Source organism: Hippopotamus amphibius, chromosome 4 (assembly GCF_030028045.1).
Source record: "Hippopotamus amphibius kiboko isolate mHipAmp2 chromosome 4, mHipAmp2.hap2, whole genome shotgun sequence".
NCBI lineage: Eukaryota > Metazoa > Chordata > Mammalia > Artiodactyla > Hippopotamidae > Hippopotamus > Hippopotamus amphibius.
The window spans coordinates 45,351,878-45,379,240 of NC_080189.1; the positions used below are offsets into that span (position 1 = coordinate 45,351,878).

General features: G+C 43.0%; 1 protein-coding gene across 7 annotated transcripts in view; it reads left to right on the forward strand.

Annotated features, from left to right (window-relative positions):
• KBTBD2 (kelch repeat and BTB domain containing 2) overlaps positions 1-27,363 on the forward strand; it is a 46,268-nt gene that overhangs the window by 2,733 nt on the left and 16,172 nt on the right. Inside the window, exons 1-2 of one of the 7 annotated variants that reach the window (XM_057732099.1) lie at positions 21,387-21,447; positions 23,735-23,939. The gene's annotated coding sequence lies outside the window, so the exon portion shown is untranslated. Of the gene's footprint in view, positions 1-3,231; positions 3,307-20,349; positions 20,369-20,766; positions 20,968-21,369; positions 21,448-22,040; positions 22,059-23,734; positions 23,940-27,363 lie in introns of those variants that run through there. The other 6 variants (XM_057732100.1, XM_057732101.1, XM_057732104.1 and 3 more) reach the window with 6 other exon arrangements.

The window sequence follows — 27,363 nt, forward strand, 5'->3', positions numbered from 1 at the left end:
GGAACAGGATTTGGAAGTTGCAGTGGCTGCTGTATTGTGCCCCTTGTATTTGCCTCCTAACTACCACCCCTGACTTCAGGGCTGAAATATTTATTCTCCCAACTGCTGATTAACAGCTGACTTCAGTTAACAGTTGCAAACAACTTCCCCTTTCCAGGGATTGTTCTTTCTTGAAGACAGCTACCCTATTCAAGTCCATGACTCATTTCCAGGGGCATCCTACATCACAATGACTGGTCTATACAGGGGTGTAAGATTTTGCCCCAACTGGGAAAATTCTGCGGGGTCATTACAACTCATGAGCTCTCAGTGGAATTGGCCAGTGCCTTCGTTGTGCCTGCATCACACACAGACTCCCCTCTCTGCTTAATCATGCTTTCTTTGTATCCTCAGAGATGTTATTCCCTAAAGCACTCCCCATTAAATTTTCCTGCACCCAAATTAAATTTCCTGCATCCATCTTAGAGTCTGGTCCTAAGGAACTCCACCTGCCACAGAGGTACAATGGCCACTAGGGTAGATGAAGGTAGGTGTGGTCAGGAATTATCCTTCATTTTAGACTCCATTTTCCAGGTTTATACTTGACCTTTCATCTCTCCTCTAGGATAAAGGCAAGACTTTGGAGAGGATTACAAAGCAGGAAAATGTCCATTGGTCCTCTCCTCTGTCTTTGTGCTTCCTCTTCCATATACTGGCATTATCATCTTCCCCATCTTCCAGGGTCCAACCCACAAGGCCCAGTTTGTTAATCTAATAAATTAACACTAAGCCATTCATTCACAAATACCTGAATATATATGTTGTCCGAGGCTCTATACTCTTCCATGGGGATACTGCATTGGCTACACTAATCCATGGCCCCAAGGAATATATGGTCTCCTTTGATGAGGGTAAGAATGTTACAAGTTTCATCTGTCATGTCATGAAATGGGCTATGAAAGTGAAGACAGGTGATACTGGAACACACAGGAGTGTCACATAATCCAGCCTTGGGTGGGGATAGGAGTGAGGTGTTTTCTTGGAGTATCTAAAAAAAATCTTTAAGTAGGGGTTAAAGTCATGGGCCTCATAAGACCAGCCTTGGAAACACATCTTTTGCTTCTCATCTGAAAAAATGCAGTGCTTAATCACTTTTTACCATCTCCTTAATCCATCTTGAGGGATACTCGGTTAATACAGGGAGTTAAAGGACATTTTTCTATAGGACATTTTCATCACAGGGTAACTCAGAAGCAACACTGAGTGGACCCATTCATATATATCAAAATACTGTCCATACTATCCCCCAGAAAGCCTTTCTTGGAGGCACCGCCATCTTCTCACATCTGCCCTGTTCTTTCAGATAACTGTGGGAAAGCCCCCAACCACATAAAAATCTTTTTAGGACATAGTCACAGCCCTAACCTACACCATTTATTGGGGGATTGGTTCTACAAATTGACCATCTAGGTCCTAGTTTCTTAGTATAAAGATCTTTTGTTTGCCTAAAGTTTCCTTTATTCCTAGGACTCTACTCTAGTTGAAAGTAAAACATATGATGCTACAGGCCACCCATGGAAATATCTATCAGTGGACCTATACTATGTGCCTGGCCTCCATTTATAAACAAATGAATCAGCATCCTTTCTATCTTCAAGATAGTTCCTCTTTATGGGGAATGCTTAATCTTTTTATTCTGTCCTCAGCTCCACCATCCTTTTCTCCTTATGTAAAGGTCCTTGGAGATTACAAGACAAACGATTCATGACAGCTGGTACTGTCATGAGTGATGTGGCCATTTTGAGAGAAGAAAATGCTTAAGAATCACACACTTTTGCAATTCATTTGCTGTTTTACAACTTATAGTTCCAAAGTCGCTACAGTGTCACGTTTTCTTAACTTGTTTTCTGATATAATGCTTTAATAGTTCAATCAAGCGAGATCACATATGCAATATTTAGCTCTCCCTTGAAGCTGGAACTCAGTGATTTGTTTCCTGTGAAATAACAATGGAATACATTTCCTTAAATCAGTTGTGTAACAGACTCAAGATATTATACAGAGAATCATAACCAGTGTCTTTAGTTTCCATGTTTAGGATAAAGCCAAAGGTCTTGACATTTTGCCTGAGCTTAGTTATCATTCTTCCCTTTATGACCAGTCCAGGGCAGAAATGGCCCTTAAGGGGCCATCAAGCTACTCCAGGACTAGGAGTTGAGGTGAGGCAGGGTTACCCAATGCCAAGACTCTGTGTGAAGGGAAGCCTGTCAAGCTACTGCCCCCTAAGGAAGACACTGAGCTTCTAGTACCCAGCTCTAAGTTGGGACACCAAGAATGAAACTGCCAGGATCACTTACAAAATCCCATGTAACCCACAATATACTACCATTAACAGTATCAGGAGTTAAGTGTGAAAACCAGCATAAAAATAACATTACACAGAATTGAAAGGCTTTGGCTCTAATCTTGTAAGGTAGGGCCTTCCTTACAAGGTATGTCTGTTACCCAGGTAGAACTCTGCCGTCTGTCATTACCCATAAGCAGTGTTAGTTTTGGAGGGCAGACCAGGCACCAAGTAGGAAACCCCAAACAAATAAAGTCCAAAAAGCAAATCATAAGACAAACTGGACACAGAATAGACATCAACGTCTAGAGCTGCTGGATAGTTCCTAAACTTTATAGCATCTGCCTCACATCTGTTACTTTGTAAGGGACCTTGATTTTTGATCTCTCACAGTGACCTGAGGGAAGAAGTGATTCATACATTAAATAATGCAAGTTGCTTAAAAACCAAAAGGAAAAAATAAATAAAAAAACAACACATCTTTCAAGAAATTAACCTGTTTTTCATGATGCTATTCTATATCATTCTATAGTTCTTGGCAGCAAAAATATCATTGGCAAACATAATAACAGACAATTTATAGAAGAGAGCCTTCAGTGTGGAAATTAAAATCTTGACTCTGTAACCTGGAGTAAACTGAAGTTCCCATTATCTTCACAGGACGACTCGGTCAGACTTTTCTTTTTATTTTGGCCGTGCTGCGCAGCTTATGGAATCTTAGTTCCCCAACCAGGCATGGAACCAGGGCCCCTGGCAGTGAAAGCAAGGAGTCCTAACCATTGGACCACCAGGGAATTCCCCAGACTTTCTTTCAGACATGGCCAAAAGAGAAAGTGCTGAGAAACCACTAAACTACAGTATTAAGAAGGGAGGGGTAAATGTATAACCAATGTTATTTCCCAAAATAGAAAAAGACTCATACACGCTCTGATGGAAAATGACATGGGAATGCAGGAGCAGATAAGACTTCGAGAAGACTAAAGGTAAGGTGGCCAGTGTTTTAGTTTATTCACTTTACAATGTTAGACACCATGATCTAGGACTCACACATCTGTAATGGTCCCATTTGTTACGGAGCTTACACAGTGCTTCCATCTCTTATGCATAAGAGGTCTCTAAGCACAGTGGCCCAGAACACTCTCTTGCCCTTTTTTATAAGCAGGGACTAAACATACCAAAGCCAAAAAAACTCTGCTCATATTGTAAAGTCACCCTGTTTTTAAAAACCCCTTCCAAATTACTGAGCATGAGGTCATGACAACAGCCAAGAGTTAAGGTGTGACAATACCCCAGCTTTTAAATGGAAGTGGTAGGCTTAAATTTGTAGGTTTGGGGACTAAGACTGGAACTTATTTAAACTTTCCTGGGGCCCTTATGCATCCCATTCTTCACTTACCTGCTTTGCTTCGTTCTTTGCACCCCAGATGTAATCATCTCCCAAAGCTCTCCTTTGGGCCCTCCCCCCTTCTGTCAGCTGTGTCCCAACCAGTCATAGGATGGCCCAAACTCAAGCTTCAACCAGCTGTGGGCGGGCTGCTAGTCCCAATCCCTCAATCTTAATGCTTCTCCCACCCACAACCCACACGGAAAGGCAATACAGCTTCTCTTCCCAAGTTGACTCTTTTCCATGGATATTACCATTTTTACTATGTACTCAAGTTCAAACTCCAGTCCTTTTTAAAATATTCAATTGTGTTACTCCTCTCACATGTCTCTATCTTATACTCCCATGTGAGTCAGTACCCTCACCACTTTGTTTTGTTGAATTGCAATACTTTTTGTTGCATAAAACTGGTTTTAGGGAACTTCCCTGGCAGTCCAGTGGTTAAGACTCCACCTTCCAATGCAGGAGGCCCGGGTTCAAGCCCTGGTCAGGGAACTAAGATCCTGTATGCCATGGGGCCAAAAAATAAAATTAAAAAAAATCCAGATAGGCACTCTCCACTACTTCCTACCATAGAATACTACCGGTTGAAGACAAAGCATGTTTCTTTGTCTCATTTCTCTACTCAGTCTGGATTAGCCCCTTATTGCCTACAGGATAAAAATCTGTAAGTGAAGAGAAACACTACTACTTTACCCCATTCTCCTTGGCCTCTTTCCCAATTCCTCACAAGTCTTCCCTCTGGCAGGATGGTCTCAAGCAGAATCCTGCCCTCTGGAGCTCATGCTGCTGCCTCCAATCCCACTGCAAACTTTCTCCTCTTACCTCCAAACCACAGAACCCAAAACTGTGTGAAGATCCACTGCCTCCACATGGACTGCCCATTCTCAGCAATGCAGCTGGATCAATGTCCTCCTGACTATCTCAGCCCAACTCTCCTTACCACCACCCAGCTCTTTACAAGCCTATACTAGAGCACTTTGTTTCACATTGCATTGCAGTTTCCTAGGATGCAGGAATTCTAACAGGAGTCTCTTTGCAAATCCTATGCCCGTGGGCACCTACAGCTTAAGTGACAACATACTTTCAAAACAGAGAAATGCTATTCATCTGCAGCTGCCTTTGTATCCAGGACTTGGTATGGAACTGCCACAGACAACCAAATAGGATGAACCCACTAGTCACTTACATTTCAGTGATTCGTGAGAGGCTCTCCTGGACCGCAGTCCCTCTGGCTTGGCCATGGTGTGTTTTTTTTGGAGCCTGACACCAGTGCTTCCACAGCCATCCTGTCGTTTCAACTGGTAAACCACAGGCACACGCTCATATTCACCATGAGCTCATAATAACTTGTACTTATTTCTGGTGGGCCAGACCATAAGTTGTGGAGGGACAGAGGTCTCAGGTGACATCCTGATTATGCTGCCAGCCTTGTGATATGACCTTCCTTTGGAAGATGTCAGAGGGCCCTGTGGACTCAACTCTTCAAGGAGGCATTCTACCTCTTCCATTTCAACTTCCTCTTCCAACTCAGAGTCTTCTGAATCCTCAGCAAGCACAATGGTCAAGGCAGCACTTTTCTTCAATAAATAGGCTGTCTTAACCTTTGAGAAGCTGCTCAGGTCTTTCAGCTTCCTGCCTTTCACAGACTTTTTAATCTTTGAATACATTTTCAAGTTCTCATTATACACCTCCCCAGTCTCATTGTTCACGATCAGGTCATCTTTATCTGCACTTAATTTCCTATTCCTCACTGTTTTTTCCCATGATGCTTTGGTTGTACTGTCTGGGGAGGTCCCTTCACCTCTGGAAGGCATCTGCTGGGGGGATTTCTCTACCTGTGCTTCATACCAACTCATGTCACACTGGATTCCTTCAACTACTTTGGCAAACTGGGCCAACAAGGAAGGGGAGGGAACGTCCCCCTCACAGCCATTGTTCTCTACCTCATCAACTTCATCTTCATCCTGGTTTCTGTTCCGCATCTGTTCTCCTCCCTTCCTGCCACTTTCTGGTGACAGCTCGTGGGATTTCTCCGATTGTGTGTCAAACCAACTTGTATCACACTGGGTGGCCGCATCTACTTTGTTGAGCTGGGCCAAGCAGGTAGGGGATGGAACACCCCCCTCTGGGTATCTGTTGCTCTCTACCTCTTCCTCTTCACTCACATTCTCAGAGAAGCCATGACTGCTGTTCTCTGGCATACTTTCCCCTACAGCAAGGAGTTTCTGAGATTCTGAATGTAGGCTCGGGCCTTTAACTGCTTCCACACTGGCACAGAGTGGCCATTCCTGATGAAGCTTGTTGATATCTCCAGTAGACTGGTCCAATTTTGAGTTCAGGCTATGCTGGATCTCACCTGTGTCATTTGGAGGTGATGGGTTTTGGGAAACAGCTGCATATCGCTTCTCTTCTTCACTGACGTTCATCTCGTTGACAGATCCTGACTCTAACATCTCATCATCTCTAACAGCAGGACACTGCTCCAGCTGGAGAGCTCTGTGTCCATTATCTTCCTGCGCAGGGCAGTCGCCAACCTCAGGGGGGTTACCGAGCACACCTCTACTTTCACAGGGACCCTGTGAACTTCTGTCGTGCTGCAGCATGTTCTCTGGCATGGCTTTACCATAAGCTACATCATACGAACCCACAGTTTCTTTCAGTGATTTCCAGAGTTTTATTATAGAGGATCCTTTGCCCTGTTCTAGCCTCCTTTGTTCTCTCTCGGATGCATAGATTGCTTGTGGTGTGTTTCTATACAGAGTGTTATTAGAAGGGCTCTTGCCATGTAGCTCCCTCTTCTGGGCAACAGAAGTCAAAGCCCCATCTGTTTCTTGATGAGTGTTGTCCGTTTCAATGTCAATATTAGTAGTAGGGATACTGGTCACTCTCTCTGTGTCACGGCTGTCACCTTCTGAGTGCATGCCTTGTTTTTTATTCATGTTTTCAGCCTGTTGAGGTTCAGTTTGTGTGTGTTTCGTTTTCATTTTTCTCCCATAGCCACCATATTCTCAGAATTGCGCTGTGTTATAAAACATAGGGACTGTGGGTCTTCGGTTAAGAGTAGTGGGCAACAGGGACTGAGGGACGAGGAAGCCAGGATACTCACTGAGCACCACTGGATATGGAAAGTACAGACTTCCATTTGTGAAACCTAGAAAGAGAATGGGATAGTTAGCCATTTTGTCTCCTACAGCCAGTCACAACATTCAACCAGTACACACCTGTCCAGCCTCACCAATTGTTAAAATATTGAGTTTTCTCTACATCAGTTGGTAACAGCTGCCAGTTCCTCCCTGGATATCCGCAGGAGTCAACCAATGAAGGAGCAATAACTAGAACAGTGGGGCCTTCAGAACCCTTCTTCACACTAGAACAGCACTAGAGTAGGCATCTGTTCCAGCTGGTTGGTTCCCAGGTTGGTTCGTTGGCATATTAAGAATATCAGCCCCTACTCTGTAGCCTTTTAAAAGAGACCAAGCGTATACCAGGCATAACTCAGGCTTGTCATGGTTGCAAAAAGAATAAAATCAAGGCTTCCTAAGTGGCGCAGTGGTTAAGAATCCGCCTGCCAATGCAGGGGACACGGGTTTGATCCCTGCTCCACTCACCACAACTGAAGAAAGCCCGCGCACAGCTAAAAAAAAAAAAAAAAAAAAAAAGACACAACACAGCCAATAAAATAAATAAGAAAATAAATAAATAATAAAAAAATAAAATCAGGCCTTACAGAGCAAAAGGGAACAAAAGTTCTTTGGATTTAAAATCCTTTCTAAGCCAATGTATTCAGCACTATTCATTCACACACATCTTCCCCCATTTCCAAACTTTAGGGGTAACCACTGCAGTGGTGTCAATAATGCCAGACATATTTCTCTCATACATTTTGGGGAAAGGCATTTGACTTTGCGAGACAGATCTGTACAACTGACAAATGAAGCTAAGATAAAACGTCTACCAGCTATGTAAAAGAAGCAATAGTTATATTCAAATCAGTGTTCATGAAGCAATTTACCCAATATTGTGCAGTTGATCTTATGAACTCAGTTTCACTGTTGAGGAATGTATTCGTGTGCCTCTACTATCTGGCTTAATTTATTTGTATAAGCATATGCTTATGTGTATTTTCCTTTATTGAAGGAAAAGGAAATCTCAGCTTGGGTTTCAACATTGTCATAAGAGGTTAGAAGCCACAGAAGGAAGTTCATGTAACTACAGAGACAGATAACTTCAAAGCCAGTCCATGGAGGGTCAGATTTGGAACTCTTGTTGAAAATATTGGAAGTGTGGGCTCTTCTCTTGGATCACTAGTCACAGAATCATTACAGGCCTGGAAATGCTGTGACCATCTTTGCTGCTTTGAAATAATGGCTGACAATGAAGCCAACACAGAGAAAGCCAAAACCTAGAAATAGAAGGAAACAGACTAAAAAATGAATTATGTGTTTTGAGTCCCCATCTAGCCAACCAGAAGTGGCTTCACTCTTGGAATTTTATACATTTCTTTCTTCACTAAAATCTGAATTATGTTGCAATTTTTTTAAAAAGTACAAATTTTATTCCTACTCCCAGCACTCACCACTTTACTTCTCCTAAACCACAGCTCTAAAGGATAAATAACCTTAAGTGGAATGGTGTGGAAAAACCACAGAGGTATAGCATCTCAACCTGTTAATTCAAAGAATGTTGAAGATACAATATAATTTGCTTTCTCTCAGAACTTCCTACCCTCTGTACTCAACACTTTTCCTCACACAGTTCCTTTCTCTGCACCATTTCAAAATAGCATTTCAACATCTGTACTAATTAGGTGATCTCCAGAGAAACAGAGCCCAGAATTTATACATAGTAAAATTTCTTGAAGGAACTGGCTCATGTGTAGGGGCTAGCCCAACATCTGCCAGGTAGAGACACAGTGAAGAATTGTAGGTCACAGGCCATAAGCTGGCACAAGTCCCTCTTGCTCAGACTGTGACTACTATTGAGCTGGAACAGTGACTGATGAATTCAAAAGCTCTCATCATCACACCTAGTTTTCTCCTTGGAAAAGTTACACAGTATATACAGCACGCTTTATGCTTTATCTCCAGCAGGATACTCAGAAGAGCAAGTTTAACATTATCTTTCCTACTGGGAGGTGGAGATGGGAGAATCACCCCATTGATCCTCCCGCCTGCCTAAAGCCTCTTCCCCCCATGCACTGAATGAAATCCTCGAGGTCTCCCTTCCAAACATTTTCAAGTCTTGCTGGTCATTCTTCCTCCAGAGTACTTTTCTGACCTCCCCATAACAGCTTTTAGAACCTTTAGGCCTTGTCAAAAAAAGTATAGGGACTAGGAGCTCTAAAGTGCTCTTGCAGCCAGACTGGTCTCACAACACAAGGAGGCTCTGGTTGGATTACTTTGTGACCCTGGGCCAGTCACTGGCTGGGAGCCTCAGTTCCCTCATTTGGAGAGCAAAGACAGCAACAATACCTAGCTCATGGGTTGAGGTCAAATGAGAAAACCGATTTCTAGGATTTAGCAGAGGAACAGGCATATAGCTAGAATTCGAATGTTCCCTGTTAACCGGAACTAGGAACACTGCCCCATGCACTGCCACAATCTCCTTGGCGTGAGCACAGGGTGAGGAAGGGGAGGTAATGGACACGGGTGTTAGAAAACCTTCAGGCTTGGGTTTACAGGGAGGGTCCCTAATCCCAATGAACCTCTTTGGGGATTCAGATTCCTTACCTGCCCCAGGAACGCAGAGTGGATTATAGGTGGGATTCTGGTACCAGGGACCCAGGAGAGGCTGTTGGGCCATGGGGTACACATAAAAGAAAGGTCTGGAGTTACTGCCCTCACAATTTTCGTTGTTTCCTGAAGAGTTCATTTTCCAGGCTGAAAAACAGGTGTTTGTGGTTAGGAAAAGAGACCTGCACTCTGCCCAGTAAAGGGCTGTGAAGGAAGAAAGCCATCCTTGTCCTCCATCAGAACTGGGAGAATGGGTGGCAGGTCCCTTACTTTCTCTCCCCACTTGCCTAGGATGGGGACATGGGGCGCTGCCCTGCGTTACGACCAAGGGAGCAGCGCCCAGAGCCCCGGGCCCGCGTGGTGCTGAGCAAGTCTGGCTCCCCAGGGAGGAGCACCTTGGGGAGATGAGGCCTTGGAGGCGCATGGTACCCAGTGCTGGGCGCCAAACGCCAGGGGCCATGCCCAGCGGCTGCTCTAGAAGAGGGGGGCTTAGGCCCCGGCTGCACTGCCCCTGTCTGCAGCCTCTCGAGCCTGCCCCCCAGCCTCCGCCTGGGCAGAACCTGTCCTCAGTCCAGGAGTCCAGGGCCCGGGGCTCCGCGTCTCATAATACACCCCTCTCCCCGCAAGCCAGTCTGTCCCCACGACCCCCACACCCTGCACCCCCGCGCCCAGCACGACCCGCACTCCCATTCAAGACACCGACCTGCTCTAGCTGGACCTCTGCGACTGGCAGCCTCTATGGTGGCGCACACGACCCACACTGGTCCGACCTCTGTAACCGGGAGGGTCTATGCTGCCCTTGGCGGAGGCTCCAGCCTTTATTTGGGCAACTAGACGGCACGTGCAGCCTCTTCCGTAGGCACCGCCCCCATCCCCGCCCCTGGCCATTCTGCGCATGTGTCCTGTGCAAGCCCTTGTACCCGGAGGCTCCCACTGAAGACGCTGGAAGAAGCCAGTGGTGAGACTTGATGAAGGAGAGCAGTCCTCTGCACGCTGCCTCGGGGTGCCCTTGGCCTTGGCTCTTCTAGAGGACAGAGCCCGTCTGTCCCCCTCGGTCTCCCGGACTGCCCCCTCCTCTGAGTGTGTTGAGTTAGGACGGGTGATGGCTACTCCTCTGAGCTCCTGGGCTCCTTCCTTCGTTGAGCTTAAAGCCGCTGACACTTAAGGAAAAGAAGCTGACCGAGCAGAGGCAGAGAGGAAGGAGGTCAACTTGGATGGAGGACAGATCTGAGGGGAAGAAGATTCACACAGGTGGGGTGAACAAGTGTGCTTAATGCTGCTAAGAGCAACATCTCGGGGGAAAGGGCTCTGGCAATGAGGATGCTAGTGGTCGGGGGAAGTGGTGGGACTGGAAGGCGCTGAAAGTCGTCTGTGGGGTGATGGATGGGCAGTTAGAAGAGGAAGCTGGCACATACAGAGTACTCTGTGTGCGAGTGGAACCAATGCCATAGAACAGTAGTGCAGGGGAGATGGGGTGTAAGCAGGATTGTGAGTTTCGTTTTTGAAAAAAGAATTTGAGGTATATTTGTCTCGGGGATAGAGAGACTGGGAGACATTACCAATAGTGGAGAGAGAGGGCTGTTAGGACGATGTTCTGAGAACGAGAGAGTAGCCAGAACTGGTTGCAGTGCATGGCCTTGGACAGAAGAAAGTCTGAGGTCGGAGGGAAATGAAATCCTGAAGGCAGGAATTTGAGTGCATTAGCATCTGATGACCTTGTTATTACTATATTTTCAGTCAAGAGGGGCAGGAATAGTACTAACAATGTCTGCCGTATTTCCCCATGGATTGGAAAGAGCAGTAATTTACAGACATGCAAAAGAGCTGCTAGGAGAGTTGCGAGCTGACCTAAGGTGGGATTCAGTAATTTGCATTGGCCTTCATCTGCAGTGTTGTGTCACTTGCCTAGTCATTTTCAGTCACTTGGGAGAGACACAATGGTTAGATGGATCAAGGACTGTGGCTTTTTAGGGCTTGTGGGAAGAGAAGTCAAAGGTTCAAAGAAGTTCAGTGTAATGGTGAGAAGTTAAAGTAATACATCATGACACATGATGTATACCCTGCACTTGTGTGACCCTGAGTGTGAGTGCCTCCATAAATTGTGCTCCCTAGGTGCCTCACCTCACCCTACTTAGTGGCCTAGCATGTAGTCAGGAAGAGAAAGTAATGTCAGAGATGAGCTGATCAAGTTAAGAAAAAGTAATGGAGGTCTTATACATGAGAATGAAAGAGCTAGAGGAGGGCATTTGTGATCTGAGAATGGAAATTTAAAGTTTAGGATTTCAGAGTTGGAGCAGTTGTTAAGTTGTAACAAGGTCCACAGCGTAGCCATTGGTTTGCTGAAGTCCTGTGGTCATGAAGGTCATTTGCACTGAGAAAGGAAAAGATCTGGGAGGCTGGGGTTTTGTATGAGTCACCCCCTCTGTTGTTGAACCCAAGTTTGTGTACCTGGCACACAGTGAGGCCAAATAAAATGAAATATCAGAGTTTGGAGCAAAGAAAGGTTTACAGTATTTGTCAAAGAGGCACCAACCCAAAAGATGGGAGACCTGGACTCATCTCAGATCCATTTTGCTGGCTGGCTGGAGCGCAAGGTTTTTGGTTTTTGTTTGTTTGTTTGTTTTGGCTGTGTTGGGTCTTTGTTGCTGCGCATGGGCTTTCCCTAGTTGTGGGCTAGTCATTGTGGTGTGCTGGCTTCTCATTGTAGTGGCTTCTCTTGTGGATCACGGGCTCTAGGCATGCGGGCTTCAGTAGTTTTCGCACATGGACTCAGTAGTTGTGGCTCGAGGGCTCTAGAGCGCAGGGTCAGTAGTTGTGGCACACGGGCTAGGTTGCTCTGCAGCATGTGGAATCTTACTGGACCAGGGCTCAAACCCGTGTCCCCTGCATTGGCAGGTGGATTCTTAACCACTACACCACCAGGGAGGTCTCAAAGTGGTGCAAGGTTTTTAAAGGCAACAAAGGTAAAAGTTCTTTGTGATTTCAGCTTCCTGATAAGACCTTAGTGGCAGACTTCCTGGATTCCTGTGACTTGATGTGTCATTGGTGACTATGATTGATATATGTGTTCCTGCAAAGCAAGCTAATAAATCGTGGTCTTGTGATCTCTTAACTGCTTTCTAGGAGAGAGCAAAATCAATAGTTGAGACATTTTATTCTGTACTTAGAGCCTCTGTGATGGTTCAGGAGCTTCAGTTCTTAACTGACCCTCCAGGTGTCATCAATTTTAAGTCTGCTTGAGGCTAGCTGGTTGAAGCCACAGGACATTATCTGGACAGTTTGGAGTCATAAATCAAGGCATTAGCTTAAGCTAACAATCATGGAAAAAGTTATGTTGAGCTTGCTTTTCCTTTGTTTCTGTGTTCCCTCACTTCCCTAGTTAGTAACTGTTTGAATCTGCTCTTTGGAACTTAGGGAAAATCTAGACTAAAATATTTTTCTACAAACCAGAAATGGTGGTCACAGAAAGGCTTTTGTACCCAGGAGGGCCCCGCTGTATTCTACTTCATTTCACGACTTTCATATTGTAGTCGTTTAGAGGTTCCCATGTCCTCAATGAATGTGGCAAATTGACCAGCAAGGTGAGAGATAGAAACATCACAAGATGTTTATATTCCTAATGTGATTTTTTTTAAAGAGTCCCCCAAATTTTATAATCTTCAGTCCCCAGAAAACTTGGATCTGCCACATGCTAGTTGCCATGTCTCAGCCCTGGAGTGCGTGGGAGAATGAAGACCCTCCTTATGAGGGCAGCTCAGGACAGGAGTGTTCTTAGGAGGGAACAAGCTTCAATAACTATTCAGTAAATAGGGTGAGGGATATGGTGGCTTGTGCTTAGCCAAACAGGGCTTCCAGGTTGCATGGTTGAAAGAGCTGGTAGGTAGGTCAGCAGGGAGAAGGACTGGAATGAAAGTGTCCCAGAAATGCCAGCTTACAGGGAACCTTTGAATTTGAGGCAGTGCTAGAAGATGTTAAGAATGAAACATAGAGTGGTACTACCTGGTCCATAGATTCCAACTAGACTTCTGATGTAAGGATGTTTTTGTGCCAACTGAGGCATTTTTGTGTTGGGTGGGGTGTCTGAGGTTAGATGGTGGTTGCTGTTTTTGCATTAAGGTCCTGTTAGTGAACTGTGTGTTTTCTGCTCAGGATTCCAAATGGGTGTTATTATTATCATCTCTATTTTAAGATGAGGACACCTGAGATTCAACACCCCTATTTAAAAAGAGGTCATAGACCTTAACAGATGCCTCACCAAAGAAGATATACAAATGGCAAGTAAACATGTGAAAAGATGTTCCACATCATTATGTCACTAGGGAAATGAGAATTAAAACGAGATACAACTACACACCTGTTGGAATGGCCAAAATCTGGAACACCGACAACACCAAAGGCTAGTGAGGATGTAGAGCAACAGTAACTCTCCCTCACTGCTGGTGGGAATGCAAAATGGTACAGCTGCTATGGAAGAGAGTGTGGCAGTTTTTTACAAAACTAAAGTTACATATTCCTACCATACAATCCAGCCAACTATTAAAAATGCACATTTTCTCTCTGCCACTGTGACAGTAACAGTTTTGCTAGATAGAGTACTAAAGACTTTCATGATTTTTAGAATTAGAGTACTTTCCTTTGAAGCCAAGAAGAATTAAGCATAAGACAAAGTAATACTTTGCCAAGTTATCTCACTTTAATATCACAATAGAGCCAGGAAGTAGGTACTAATATTATTTTTCCCAATCTATAAATGAAGAAACTGAGGCTTGGGTAGGTTAGGTAATCTGCGTTAGATCACAGATCTAGTAAGTGACAAAGCCAGGCCTCTCTCCAATGTTTTCTTGTTGTTGTTTTGCTTTAACCTTTTTTTTTTTTGGTAAAATGTACTAACAAATTATCATTTTAAGCATACAATTCAGTTGCATTAAGTACATTCGCAATGTTGTGCAATCACCACTATCTGTATTCAGAATTTTTTCATCATCCCCAAACAGAAACTCTGTATGCACTAAACAGGAACTCCTCATTCTCCTCCCACCAGTCCCTGACAACTACCATTCTACTTTTCTGTCCTATGAATTTGACTACTCTGTCTACCTCATATAAGTGGAATCATATAACGTTTATCCTTTTCTGCCTATCTTATTTCACTCAGCATAATGTCTTCAAGGTTTATCCATAATGTAGCATGTGTTGGTTTTCTTCTTTTTAAAGGCTGAATAATAGTCTATTCCCATTGCAATAATATTCCAATGTAGATATCAAATTTTGTTTCTCTATATATCTATTTTTTTATAAATTTATTTACTTAGCTATTTATGTATCTATGTATTTATTTTTATTGGCTGTGTTGGGTCTTCATTGCTGCACACGGGCTTTCTCTAGGTGCATCAAGCAGGGCCTACTCTTCATTGTGGTGCGTAGGCTCCTCATTTTGGTGGCTTCTCTTGTTGCGGAGCATGGGCTCTAGGAGCATGGGCTTCAATAGTTGTGGCACACAGGCTCAATAGTTGTGGCACACGGGCTTAGTTGCTCCTTGGCATGTGGTATCTTCCTGGGGCAGGGATCAAACCTGTGTCCCCTGCATTGGCAGGCGGATTCTTAACCACTGCACCACCTAGGAAGTCCCTCTCCATACATCTATTGATGGACATTTGTTTCTACCTTTTGGCTATCATACTGTTATGTACATGGGTGTACAAATATATGCTTGAGTCCCTGCTTTTAGTTCTTTTGCGTATATACTTAGTAGTGGAATTGCTGGACCATATAGTAATTCTCTGTTTCACATGTGGAAAAGAACATAATTTTAATTACTGTTACTTATTAAATGACCACTGTGTGCTAGGCACTTTATATTGTCTTGAATCCTTATACAATCTTAAGGCATAGTATGCCCTTTTTTAATATGAGGATATAGGCTCAGAGAGGTTAAATAACTTGCCAGGAAAATGTAGCTACTGAATGGCAAGTTGAGGATAAAACCCAGTCCAGTGACCTTCCTGTAGGATACTCTTGTTTACCACGTTGGTCTCATGGGTTGATTGTCTTTGTAGCAGGTAGTGTTGGTGGTTTTACCAGTGGTCTCACCTACTTCTTCCTTATTGGGAGAACCACAATTTTGTGCAGATAAAGAAAAGCAGTGTGCTCAGAGAAAGTGAGTCGTTTCCCCCTCTAGCCCCATCAATGTCTGAAAATCAATTACAGCAATCTCATTATCCTGGGAAAGAAGATATCAATATAAGAGGAACTTTGCTGAAGATTCTGGGAAATATTTTTCCTATCTGTTAATCCAAGAGAAGGGAGATGAAAAATCACCTCCTTTTCATTCCTGCTCATACTACTTAAGCCATGTTGCTGAGATGATATGGTAGTTCCTAATATTCCAAGTGACAGAAGGAAGCAATGGCTAGGAGGAAAGAAAGCAGTAAAAGAGTAGTTAAAATCATAAACTCTGGTGCCAGACAGCCTAGATTTTAATCCTGGCTCTGCTAATTTATTAGTAGTGTGATCTAGAGTGAGTTACTCAACTTCTTTGTGCCTCAGTCACTTCAACTGTAAAGTGGAGACAATAACAGAAAACTCATATAGCTGTTGTAAGGATCAAACGAATTAATATAAAGTGCCTGGCACATAATAAGTACTCACCAAGAGTTAGATTTTGTTTTGTTTTTATTATCATTGGTGCAGAACAAAGCCCTCAGACACTCAGAGGCTGGCAGACATACTATCCCTTGAGTGAGACCTGCAATTACTAATAGCCTAGCTTGCCTTCCTCTGCTAACATGCAGACTGCTCAGGTTGCATTTTGACTTTTTGGGACACTGCTACTTTTTGCTTCTACTCTGCTATTCCTACTGTCTTTCTAAAACACAAAACTGATTCCAGTGCTAGGTCCCCATTAACTTTTGGATAGAGTCCAAACAACCTATAAGCAATTTCATGATCTGTATCTACCTCTTGCTTTCCTCTCCAGATACCCTGTCATTCCCCCACAAATACTCCATGTTCTAGTCATGGCTAATGACCTTGTTCACCCAGCAAATATTTATGAGTGCCTAGACACTAGCTGTGTAAGGCATTGGAGAGTCAACAAGATATGAAAAGGGCTTCTATGTTCATGGAGCTTATATTATAAAAAAAATTAATTATAATCATCAGAAGGGGTGTGAGTTAAAAATACTGTGTACAATGAAAACATAATAGTGAAACCTACCAGCTTGTTTGGCTAAACCTCTGTCCTTGACCCCTGCTATGTTCCTCTGCTGGTTCCCTTCTTTTTCTACCTACCCTGCGCCACTTTTGCTGAAAAAACTTTGATTTTCTTGTTCTTCTTATGTATTCTTATAACACTGTGTGCATATTGCTTTCACAGAATTTACCCTACTGTTGATTTGCTTGGGTCTTTTCCTCCCATGTTCCTGTTCCTCTATGAGTCTTTTATCTCTGTATCCTAGGGTACTAAAATAAATCTTTGTTTGAATGAATGATATCCACTTTCTAAAACTTTTTATCTTGAAATAATTATAGACTCAGAAGAAGTTACAGAAATAGTACAGAGAGTTCCTTGTATACCCATCACCCAACTTCCTACAGTGGTAACATCTTATTTAAGTATAGTATATTATCAAAACTAGGACACTGACATTGGCACAGTGCAATTAATTAGACTATAGGCCTTACTCAGATTTCATCACCTTTTATATACACTCATTTTTTGGTAGGTGTTATATGTAGTTCTATTAAATTTTATCATGTATATATTTATGATTATACCATAATTAATATACAGAACTGTTCTGTATATTAATAAGAACTCCCTTGTGCTACCCCGTAATAATGATGTCCATTTTAACTAGATTTTTTTCTGTGTTATTACAGGGGAGCAAGATGGCGAGGGTGTACAGTTGACCCTTGGACACATGGGGGTTAGGGGCACTGACCCTTCTCTAAGTCCATAGAGCTTTATAGCGGGCCCTATCTGCAGTTCTGCAGTTGCAGGTTCAATGAACTCTGGGTGGTGTACTGTCCCACTTCACAGATAGCGTGTTAACTTCCTCCCCCAAGTCCAAGGTTTTTAAGTAGGTTAAAATGAACATTAAGAATATTTTAGATTATCTTTATATCTTAAGTGATTATGATTTATAACATCAGAAATGGTTAAGTGAAGATTCAACTTTAGAAAATGTGTAGTTGCATCTTTATTTTCCCAGGAAATCATTTCTGTTTTCTTTCTTTTCTAGAATTGTGACAATGTTTAAAATGCAGTCTTAGGAGGACTCTGTTCCATGGCCATTGGCACTTAATTGAAAGAAAATGCCTTATTAACTAAAAAGGAATTCTTGAAACAATGTCATGTGCCTAGTTTGGAATATACATCACATGGGAGCTACTTTCCATTGCAAAAAGTTACTATAATAGATAGAAAATACTGATTTATGATCTCCCTAAACTGGACACTCAAACTAGCTGTGACTGTTCCACTTCCAAGCTAGGAGGTGAAATCTGTACAAAGTCAAGGTGATGGTGATGCTTACAATGCCAAGCACCCTACAGTTTTTATACCACCGCAGCTGTCAGGAGTCAGCCTCCTCTGCCTGCAGCAGCCCCTTCTTCCTGATTGTTCCAGTCCCTTCTGAGGATTTTTAAGGGGATGGAAACTTTGAGGAGGGAAGGAATGGCAAACAAGTATAAATATTTGAGGATAAATGTTCAACCCGTTCTTTTCCCAGTTAAGATAAAACACCAAAAAGACTGGCTTCTTTGAAAATCTAGAAGCTTCAACCCAGCCTACCAGCCCAGTGTTTTAAATGTTAAAAAGTGCTGCTGTAAATATTAACTAAGTAGCAGACTGCTATTTGTCTGACCCAGATAGCCTTTTGCTAGAGCTTGTGAAAACTAAGGCCTCATAGCTATAGCTGGCCGAATTACAGTTCTAGAAAATGAAATGTATGTGAAAGTCTGCTGAGTTGGGGGTATGGAGTATTATCCTGAGAATGCTTTTACTTTCCTGGAAAAAAAAACAGAAAAAGAAAAAGGTAGCTGAAGCCACTCCTTTCCCTATCTTCCTTGCCTTGAACAATGGTGTAAAGACCAAAACTGCTGCAACCACCTTGCAACCATGAGAGAAATGTCATGAGAATCACAGGAATTGTGGTTCTCCTGTTCTTGAGATGTTGAATCAAGGGTAACCGACTACCTACACTTATGTGACTAAATAGACCCTTCTTTAAGCCATTGCAATAGAGTCTTTTTTATTTGCAGCCATATGCATTCCTAATGGTACAGCTATTAAAATGACACCTTTTTAGTACTCTCTTTCATGCTCACAATTAGCCACTTTTCCTATAGTTACTGATACTACTATCTAGTCACCCTAACTGGAAAACTCAGTCATCCTTCACTTCATATTTTCCCTCATCCTCATAGTAACCAAGTCTTGTTTATTATATCTAGCTAGTTTCAAGTTCATCTGTTTCACTATCCTTGCTGCCACTGCATTAGTTTGGACTCTCTCTCCACCTCCTGTCTGGACTATTTTTACAGCCGCCTAACTATATAGTATCCCTGCATCCGGTCCAGTATCCACCATGCTTCAGAATTATTTTTCTAAAATCTTATCAAGATATTTTCTTCCTTAAAAATCTTAAACGGCTGTCAGTCCTCTAGAGAAGGTAACACAAACTCTTTTGTTTCTGCCTTCTTGTTTAGGCTTTGCATCTCCAGGTTGCAGTCTGGCACAGGATAGGAACTCAAGTGTTTGTTAAATGACAGAATCTTTTGTATAGCTTCATTGTTGTTAAATATCAAAACATGTAAACATGTAATCAGACTAAGCAGAGTGATAACATACTGGACAGTCAATAAAGATTTGTTGAATTAATCTAGTTTCTAGATTCTACAGGAAAATCCTTTGTCAGTATTCCCAGATATGTATATCTTGGTGTGTATTCAGTTGATTTAATCTGGCCTAAAGAAAGGCTCTTAGTAACGTGTATGCATTTAGTTTCTAATTGGTCACGTACATTCTCCAGATTGGACTTGTGCCAAGAATGGAAGTTACGAAGGTGGGTGTAGCCTTTGTGGGCATTTCTGACAATTTTTGATCTATGAATAACTTACATCAAATGAGAGTAAATTTACGACTTCCTGCTGGCTAACAAGCCGTACCAAGTTAACCACACCAGTGTGGGCCACAGCCTACAGATGCTACAAAGCCTTCGCTTTGTGAAGCTGAAGGCTCTCCTTTGGAACTGACTGCAGGGAGCGGGTAGCCGCTGCACTGCAGTACAAACTAGCTCAAGGCTTGCCGTGCAGAGCCTCCCCAGAACCGCAAGCTCTTTCAGGTGCTGCTTCGGAGTTTTTCCTCGGCCTTGAGACCAGGACGTGAAGCGTCTCTTGATGAGGTCAAGAAAACGGAACTCCCCTAAGTGGGGAGCGTTTTGGAGAGAAGGGGTCGAAGAGACAAAGCCCACTCAGCCAGCCGCCCACCATCTCCCTTTCTTCCCTGGTCTGGAGTTGTCTAGTCCTCCTCATTCCCACTCCCCGACTAAGCCTGCAAATTTCTGTATTTCAAAGGGGTAACAATCAGTCTACGGCATAAAATTTGGTGTTCTGCTATCCGCATTTCCCAGCACTGAATTTCTCCGGCCTCTCTTTTCGTCAGGCTAGGCCTGAAGCCTCCACCTCCCGAAACCCCTGGCGCCCCAGGCCGCGCGTCTCGTGGGCGACCCCTCCGCCGCGCACGCGTCCTCCACGGACTCTCCGCTGACCTTCTCCGGGAAACCCCTTCAAAAGCGCTTTTCAGTCCCCTCGCGCCTTCCCCGCCCTTCCTGCTCTTTCCGCTTCCTCCACGCGCCTGCGCAGACCCAATTGTTTTGGCTTTCCGGTGGGATCCCGCAAAGGAAAAGGGCGGGGGAAGCGAGGGTAAGGGCGGGCGAGGGGGGTTCTCAAGAACCCGGGAAACTGCAAAAGCGACGTTTGTGCCGCTAGGCGTGCGCGAGCAGCAGGAAGGGAAACCTGGCGAAGGCTGGCCCACGGTCTGCTGTCCGCGCCTTCCCGGGCCTCGGAGGGGGCCCGCCAAGGGGGCGAGAGCGCGCCTCAGGGGCGGGGCGGGAGCGGAGAGCCGCGCGTCGCGCGGCCCCGGGGCTGACGAGGCGGCGCGGGCGGGCTGCGCGGCTCCCGGGGGAGGAGTCTGGCGGTGGTCGGGCCTTGTGGAGCGTGCAGCGGCGCCCAGAGAGGACGCTGCTTTCCGCTCAGGACGGACTGGCCGAGGGAGGGCGCGAGGGGAAACCGGAAGGAAGGGGAGGCGGCGGCGCCAGCCTTCCTCGGAGGGAGGCGGAGGCGAGACCCCGGCCCTAGCCGCGGCGGGAGGGCCACGCCCCCGCCGCCGCGCCTGAGGGGCCCAGTGTCTTCGGGGCCGCCGGCTGCACCGGATCCCAGCCCTCGGGACTGAGGGACTCGGGTGAGCAGGCGTCGCCAGCGCCGGGCGGGGGGACCCCGGGACGACCTGTGGCGGAATTGGGGTAGGAGAGCCGCGGCGGGAGGGGGCTTGGCCCTTTGTGGCTCGGCGGGCTGGGGGCGGCGGCGGCGGCATCTTTCAAACCGGAGACGCTTCCGCTGCGGGCGGGGGAGGGGCGCGGGCGGCCGGCGCCTCCCTCAACACCCGGCGGCGGCCCCTCTGCGGCGCGGCGTCCGGCCGGTGCTTGGGGCAGGGGCGGCGGGGCGCGCCACTTGCGGGGGCGTTTCCGGCCGCGGGTCTCCCGGGCGGTGCCCTGGCCCCGGCTGGTGCCCACGTTGCCAGAATCCAGCTGCTTCCCTTAAGGACTCGCGACGTGTTCGCGAGACGGTGGGCAGTAGCAGGGCAAGACCTTCTTTGCGTCTTTTTTTTCTTTCCCGGTACTTTTGAAGTAACCAAGAGATGTCTAGATTAACAGAGGTCCCATTGTGATCTATTGATGATTTTAAAAAGAAAGCAGAAACTGCCCTTTGAAACGGAAAATCGTGTACGTATTTACTTTAGGCTGTGAAATCGCTAACTTACTTGAACTCGACCACCTTTCCTTTCCCTGTGAATTGAGAAACCGTGGAGTAGGATATCCCTTAGTTTGACGTGGAGCGGTTATTTTGAGTTAACGGCTTTTCTCGTTCATTAATCTAAGATCTCTTTTTGCACTACCTCAAAGGGAGAATAGTATACCCTCCACAGATCTCGAATTATCCGATGCCACGATTGCCCCTTTAAATGAAAATAGAAAAAGAGCCTAAAATGTAAAATTAACTGTGAAAGGGTATGTTTGTGTGAACTATCTATATTCTATATCAGTTAGCGTTATAAAAACGCAGGGTACAGGACTGGTCACGTGTTGTTGATACATGAATCTGTATGTCTGGCTCAGCATTCAGGCATTCAGAAACAACCCTATCAGCAGTGAGGTCTGACTAAAACATTTTCTTCTATTGAGGCAACTAATTAACAGTGATTTTCTTTTTCTTTCCTTTCCTTTTTTTTTTTTTTTAAGACAGAGTGATTTGGTTTTTTTTTTTTTTCCTCCTTCCCTCTGTGTTGTGAGTTTTTGCCTGAATTTGAGTGGTATGGACTTCAAATCTCGCAATTGTGAGTGACTTTCTTTAGTTAACCTTTGGTAAGGACTTTTTTCCTGACGTTTTTTCAGAAGGACTTTTTCTGACCGAAAGTAAATTGAAAAGTCAAACCAGTCAGTTGTTTTCCAGTCTTGATGATGTGGAATTTTGCTAATGTTAAGCTTACTTACTCACTTTGATCTTTTGTTGGTCTAGTGCTTATTGAAGCCCCTTTAGATTGGGCCCTGAAATTCTCAAGAGGTTGTTGTCCTTAGTAAACAGTACAGGGCTATGGCATTTCTGTTGAACTTGCTTTATAGTTTGTGCTTTTCCACATAATTCTATTGTCTCTACAGATAGTTTTGTGGGAGGAGTTTTAAGTGCTATAACTCTTCTCTCCTTTTTGCTCTCATAAGCATTGCCATAAAATCTGTTAACTTTATTCACATGGCCTTTAAGGAAATGGGTGGGAATAGAGGTGTCACAGTACTTTAGTCCACACTCCATAGATTCTTCTTTCTCCTGGTTAATGGAAATAATGAGGTTGTTCATAAAATCCAAACGTTGAACACTTAATGTGTTTAAAGTGGATGGTGAATTCATAGAAACTTGAATGCAGTCATAAAGGCCAAAGGGTACTTTGATTTTCCCAAAGATTTTACTCATTTACTTAGAAAAGAGCTGTTTTTCTTCTTGCTCACATTCCTAAGACCAGGAAAAAGGATTGGCCTGCTGTCATAAAAAATTATATGAATGAAAATGTCAAAGTCCTTCATTATATCTTAGTCTTATCATTTTCAGTTTTGTGGAGTTTGAATAGAGCAGGTGATATTTAAATAACTCAGGGTATTAGAAATGGTAGGTTGATTCAAGTATCTTTTTAAGTATATGAAGGTTATTCGTGGTTCCCTTGCCAGGATTTCTCAGTACCTAGATTCCTCTGTATGGGAAGAAGGGATTATTGTAGAAGATTTGGAGAAAATACAGTCATTTAATGAGAGATGGCTTTTTAAAGCCTTCCCTTTTCTTCTCAGCTCTGACAAGTGGCAACGTGTAGTAGGTTCCATGGTAGGCAGAGGATTCTAAGTATTCCCCAGTTTACCCCCCCCCCTTTTTTAAAAAGAAACTGAGAAATTTAAGTAGTCATAATCATTGTTAAGTGGCTATGCCCTTAATGACCTCATGAATACATTTAATATCTGGGAAATATTTTCTTCTGCTTTTGTGATTGAAAAAAAAATCATTGATTTGATGGAAAATGAAATCCCATTAAAAAAAGTTAAGGTGAGTTTTGCTTTATATTTCTCCAGCTTTCTTAAGTCGGCAGAGCTGAGAAGAAAAAAGACAAGTGATAACCAAAATAAAAGGACATAACAATACTCATATGATTATTCTATCACAGATGGTGTCTCCTTTATGTTGTTTAATTTTTTAAAAGTGAGATAACTTATTAATCATAATGTAGAACAGAAGCTTATTCTTGTGACCTGAATTTACTTTGGGTACTGAGCATAATCAACTTAATGGAGCCATGTAGTTTTTTCAGTATAGTTGGAATGGGGGAGCAGAAGGGAATAGAGCTAGGCTCTGAACTTGATTAGAGTAGAGGAAGCTGTACTGAAATGTATCAAACTGATAACATTCTTTAAAAGGCAAGATGATTTTTTAATTGATGTTTTGTCACAATTCCAAAAAATTCTTTTTGTGTAGTGGTTGACAATCAATCTGAAGATCAGGTGGTCTTCCAAACATTCTCAACTGTCAGAGTTGTTTTGATAATTTGAAAGCAAACTATTTCTGGCACCAGTATTTTGTCCTCCCTAAGGAGAAACCTATCTTCTCACTGAAATGAAGAAGGGCTTGTTTTATGACCGGCATCATTTAGTTTTTCTGCACGGGCATCAGCCTTCACAAGGTTAGTCTTTGTTATACTAGTTTGTTTCATGATTTATACTATCAAAATACTTCTTAAAATCTTTGAATAAATTTCTCTTACTAAAATATTCATCCAGGGTGAAAAGAAAACTGTGTTTGAGTGTTGAAACCTTGTAATTGGGACCCTTAGATCTGTATAGGTGTGAAGATTCAAAAGTTGGGAAGGTGCTACAAAAAGCTTGACCAGTAAGTGCATTAAGAAAAATAATTGCAGATTCTTTTTTGCACACAGTAGTAGTGCTCCATGTCGGGCACTGTTCCAGGCTCTTCATAGAAGTCGTGTAATCTTTAATTCTTTGAGAAGAATTCTATTTTTATCCCCCATTTTACAGATGAGCTTAATACAATACAGAAAGTAAATAACTTACGAAAGGTCACACAACTAGTAAGTTGCAGAATTGGGATTTCAACCCAAGTAATTTGGCTCCACAGATCGTGCTCTTAAGTTTTTGGCAATACTTGATATTCAGAATGCCTTGTATTCTTTCTAACAAGTTTTCGATCTTCTGTATTGACATTTGTAGCACTGGAAGATGGAGCATCACCTAAGTTAATAATATACATCTTGAAAGTGCTTCATACAGATGATGACCTATAGCCTATTGCCCTTACTTTTTAAATCACTGCTTCATCCTTACTATGTAGTTTTTGTGTGGTCCTTATTTGCAGCCTCTTCTCCATCTTTTTAATCCTTCCTCATTTTACATATACAGCTCAGTTAACTGCTGATCAGCTTCATTTTCACATTCAGTAGTTATTTAATCCTTTATGCTTTCCTTCATCCTCCAGGTCTTGCCTGTATAACATAGGAAAAGCTTGTTTTGTATCTGTTTGTCTTTCTATAGCTACTCTGGGGAAGGGCACTATAAATGAGATACCTGTGGGAATGAAAACTAGATTTCAAAGTGAAGTTAGACACATCTGCTCCCACAATAAAAACCACTGCCATCAACCTCTACAACCTGTGAAAGTATTTGGAATTTTTTTTTTTTAATTTTAATATTTCATACTTTTTTTCCAGTTAATCTTGATTTCTGTTCCTTGAATATCAATGTTTAGATTCTATTAAATTTATTCTTAATATTACTTTTAAATTATAAGTATTATAGTAGCATTTACTTTGTGTAAATTTTCTTTGCAGATACACTTTTGGGCATATTTTGGCTTTTGTAGCCTAAAGACTTAAACACTTTTTTTACACTGCTATTTTATAGGAAAGTGAAGTGAGGATTTCAGACAACCAACTTAAACTTCTGGAGTACAACTGACCCTTGAACAACACGGGGTTGGAGCGCCAACCCTCCTAACACTGGAAAATCTTCATGTAGCTTATAGTCAGCCCTCCAGATTCTTTGTTCTTACATATCTGTGGTTCTGAATCTGAGGATTCAACCAACTGCAGGTCGTGTAGTACTGTATAGTATTTACCATTCACAAAAACTGGACCTGTGTAGTTAAAACCCATGCTGTTCAAAGGTCAACTCTAAAAGTACTTTGAAAGTTGGATTTTTCTACATTTCTGATGTTATGGTGAAAATGAAAAACAGGTTAGCTCTGTGAAATTTTACTTTATAGTCACATTGATTATTCAAGAGAGGAAAGCCTGTTTAAATAACTTTCCATAAGAGGTGTTTCAGATTTTTAAGTAGAATTGTATATGTTGCTATGGGTTGTTGACCTGTTTAATCCTGGTGACCATTTAATAGCAGAATGTCTGTTTTGAAACTGTTTTGTGTGGTGAAATTCACTCAATAGAACCTTGGAGGCTTAGGTATCCTAGAGAAAATGGTAGAATCAAAATTTTTGCTCTTGCTTTTTTTCCCTCAATCTTAATTAATTTGTAAATTTTCTACTCTTATTAGGAAGCTCTTAGGTTTAAACACGTTAGTCTTTGTTCTGTACTTATTTGCAGAAAGTCGGTTAAAGGTAGGGGAAAGGAGCTCATCCTATGTGTAACATTCTAACCTTATTCATTGCTGTTATTCTCTACCATCAAGCAGATCAATCAAAAATATTAAATTGAGCCCAGGATTTAGAAGTAAGAATATGCATAGATTTTATGCCAGAGTACATTGTACTTTATCATATTTGTATGACTCCTATTTAATTCTTATTCTAATTGGCTTTTCACTGTGGGATATGTTCCAGCAACCAGCTTTAAAATATAGGACCTTTCTGTTAATCCTGAGGTGCCTGGTACCATGAAAGGTGGCATGTAATAGTGGTTTCCCAGTCTTTGGCCCTTGGTTCATCTAATGACTCCATGTGTTCACTAAATGTTTTTACACAGGCATTGTCTTGTATACATCTTCTATTTTTCAAATGTATGTAAATATGTTGATTTAAAAAAAGTGGTTTTGACTCTAAAATAGTTTTTTTTTTTAAGTTTTTTCTCATGAGTTTTTTTCAGCAGATTATCTTTAGAAAAAAATGACTTTTTTTTCTAACCTTAATAAAGGATACTCACACTAGATTTTTTAAAAAAATGTGCACTGAGCTTGTAGTAAGTGGAGAAAGCAGTTGTGTGATTGGGTAAGAGATGTTAAAATATTTTAAGTTGAAAAGTGGAATATATACAGGTTAGATTAAGAATTATATTCAACTTTCAAGCATTTAAGATTTGTGCTTTTTGCTTGTTTTTGTGATCTGAAGGGAGAACAGTCTTTTAGGGAAAACAGCTTGAATTGTGTATTTTCATCACCAGCTTTTTTTTTTTTTAGGAGAATTTTAAAATTTATTTATTTATTTACTGACTGTGTTGGGTCTTGGTTGCTGCACACGGGCTTTCTCTAGTTGCAGCGAGCGGGGGCTTCTTTTCATTGTGGTGGCTTCCCTTGTCGCAGAGCATGGGCTCTAGGCGCTCACACTTAAGTAGTTGCGGCACATGGGCTCAATAGTTGTGGCTTATGTGCTCTAGAGCACAGGCTCAATAGTTGTGGCACACGGGCTTTGTTGCTCCATGGCATGTGGTATCTTCCTGGGGCAGGGATCGAACCTGTGTCCCCTGCACTGGCAGGTGGATTCTTTTTTTTTTAATATCAAATTTTGGGGGTATTTATTTATTTATTGGCTGTGTTGGGTCTTTGTTGCTGCACGCGGGCTTTCTCTAGTTGCGGCGAGCAGGGGATACTCTTCATTGTGGTGCACGGTCCTCATTGCCCGTGGCTTCTCTTGTTGCGCAGCACGGGCTCTAGGTGCATGGGTTTCAGTAGTTGTGGTGCACAGCCTTAGTTGCTCTGTGCCATGTGGGATCTTCCTGGAGCAGGGATCGAACCCGTATCCCCTGCTTTGGCCGGCAGATTCTTAACCAACACTGTGCCACCTAGGAAGCCTGGCAGGCGGATTCTTAACCACTGCCCACCTAGGAAGTCCCTGTCACTGACTTTTTTTTTTTTTTTTTTAAT